At 42.1% G+C, this 2,431-nt stretch overlaps 1 non-coding gene across 1 annotated transcript; it reads left to right on the top strand.

The window, feature by feature from the left end:
* Positions 1 to 1,700: 1,700 nt before the first annotated feature.
* Positions 1,701 to 1,794, top strand: TRNAI-UAU (transfer RNA isoleucine (anticodon UAU)). The gene is made up of 2 exons: positions 1,701 to 1,738; positions 1,759 to 1,794. It is a non-coding gene; the product is annotated as a tRNA-Ile (tRNA).
* Positions 1,795 to 2,431: the final 637 nt, after the last annotated feature.

Below are 2,431 nucleotides of genomic sequence, written 5' to 3'. Positions count from 1 at the left end.
ATGGGCATGAAGCTCATCAGATAGATTCTTAGTGCCACTGTTTGAATGGGTTCTACAGATGAAGACATTTAGAACTTGATCAAAAAAGTCTTTCTGTTCACATCAATGGGCTTTAAATCAGGGACTTGAGAAATTTTTACCCCAGGCTCAACAGTTACTATGAGGGAATAAAAAATGACAATATTAGTGATAATATCATGTAATTTTCACAGGTCCTACCCTGCAGTCTTTGTCCGTTGAAGTCTATGGGATTTTTTTTTTGACTGTCAGGCTCCAGAGATGGTCTTTCCTGTGTTGATGGTGAAACATTTTGGCTTTGCAAACATTTTCACCAATACCAAGTGGTCATTTGATTACATGTGAAAAATGGTAACATGTTCCCCCAAATGACAGCAAACTAACTCACAGCTCTTACAGCTGGAAACACTCTTAAATCATTTTTTGTATTATTTTACCAGCTCAAGTATACCTAAACACAGACTGATATTGATAAAATATCTAGATAGTCCAGAAATATGTTAGAAAGAGCTATGCTGCTAGATCAAACCCTCTGGAGCACAAAATCCTTTGTTGCCCATTTGCATGGGAGCAGATATGCAGCAAATGTGTTTCTGTCACTTTAGGGACATGTTTAGCGAAGTATGACTGATTCACAGGAAGATGCTTTGACCTGTTTTCACTTCAGTCACATATCTCTGTTACTGGCTGATTTTCAAGTCACATCTCAAATTAAAAGGGCCGCAGCTCAAACCAAGCCACTTCGTAGGCAACATATATTTTGTTCCTAATTCCAATATATAGAGATGAATCATCACCTTTTTAGAATCTCTTTTAGTATCTGTTTTGTGTGTGCTAACAATGCCCAATCATATCTGTAGAGGATGATATTTGGGCATGTTCCCTAACCCATCTGCAGTCCCACCTCCTGTGATCCGTGTGCTCAGGAACAGAAGTGCCGTTTATTCATGCAGCAAGTACATAGAAGTTCAGACATATAACACAAAATTACTGACCAGGTTCCCTCCTTCACCTGAGCCCTGTATGCAGACATGGTGCTGCTAGGCACAAACGCACGCACACAACTTCCGCATTTTTATGCCCAAATGCCAGTTTGTGTGTCTGTCTTTGGGGAACGGGGGAATAAGGGTGTGTTTGTGTTTAAGGCACTGGATAGGGATTCAGGATTCCTCTGTTCAATTCCTGGCTGTACTATAAACTTGCCATGTTTACTTGGGCAAGTCACTCAGTGCCTTAGTTCCCCCCTTGGTAAGGTGATGTTAATAAGACTTCCCTCAATCACAGTGTGCTGTGAGATTAAATTCATTACCGTTTGTTAGGGGCTCAGATATTATGGTGTTAGGGGCCATATAAGCATGTAGAAAATGTGTGCAAAATTTGCCAGTTTAGATGTCAGTTGGGCAATCAGATCTATCCCTTTCATGATATGGCAAGTTTGAGATTCAGATCATATGAATTTCAGTTTGCTTTGGGTTAACAGGAGTGTAGGTCTGAGACCTGAGAACCCCTTCCCACCCCATGTTAAACCAGCCATAGGTGAAACTCAGGGTGTTCACCACTAAAACTGAAAAAAAGAACGTTCTGCTGCTGATAAAGCTCCCCCACCTCAGGAACGTCCCTAACAAGAGTTATAACCCCCACGGTGGAAAGGCAGAAACACCCGGGCGCTGGGAAATTTGGGTGCTCCAGTAGCGCAATTGGTTAGCGCATAGTATTTATAGGGCAGGGCTGTGTGGAGACATGCTGAGGTTGTGAGTTCAAGCCTCACCTAGAGCACTGTTTTTACGGGGAGGGATAGCTCAGTGGTTTGAGCACTGGCCTGCTAAACCCAGCGTTGTGAGGGAGCCTTTTAGGGATCTGGGGCAAAAATTGGGGCTTGGCCCTGCTTTGAGCAGGGGGTTGGACTAGATGACCTCCTGAGGTCCCTTCTAACCCTGATATTCTGTGAAATTATGGAGGATGCAGAGAGAGGTTCAATAAATGGTAAAATAAGCTCTAACCAGTGTTTTTATGCTGATCATCTGCACAAACAGAAGGTCAAAACTAAGTTACAATTTGGACATGAAAGATAAAATGTAAAAAACTTGGGCAGGAAGGAGGACACATAGGTGACAGTGTGTAATTGATTAAATTTTTTGTTATAATGGATAATGTGATAGGTTTAGTAAATTTGAAGGAGGGAGCTAGTTTTACCTATATAATGTAAATGAAAAACAGTGCTCTTTGGGAAACATTTCTGGACTGCAGTTCAACATCAAGCTGCTGGAACTCTGACCCCCCTGCATGACTGTGACATGCAGAGGCATAGCAGGAACCCCCAGATGAGTGGATCCTGATTGGCCATCAGGTGAAATTTGTCTGTATATTGGGAGTGGTGAGCATAAGAGATTTGCTTGGTATACATATTCTGTGT

The sequence above is a fragment of the Caretta caretta genome, chromosome 3, assembly GCF_965140235.1.
Source record: "Caretta caretta isolate rCarCar2 chromosome 3, rCarCar1.hap1, whole genome shotgun sequence".
Lineage (NCBI taxonomy): Eukaryota > Metazoa > Chordata > Testudines > Cheloniidae > Caretta > Caretta caretta.
Note: the sequence above shows the minus strand (reverse complement) of the source record. Positions and strands in the feature narration are given on the sequence as shown.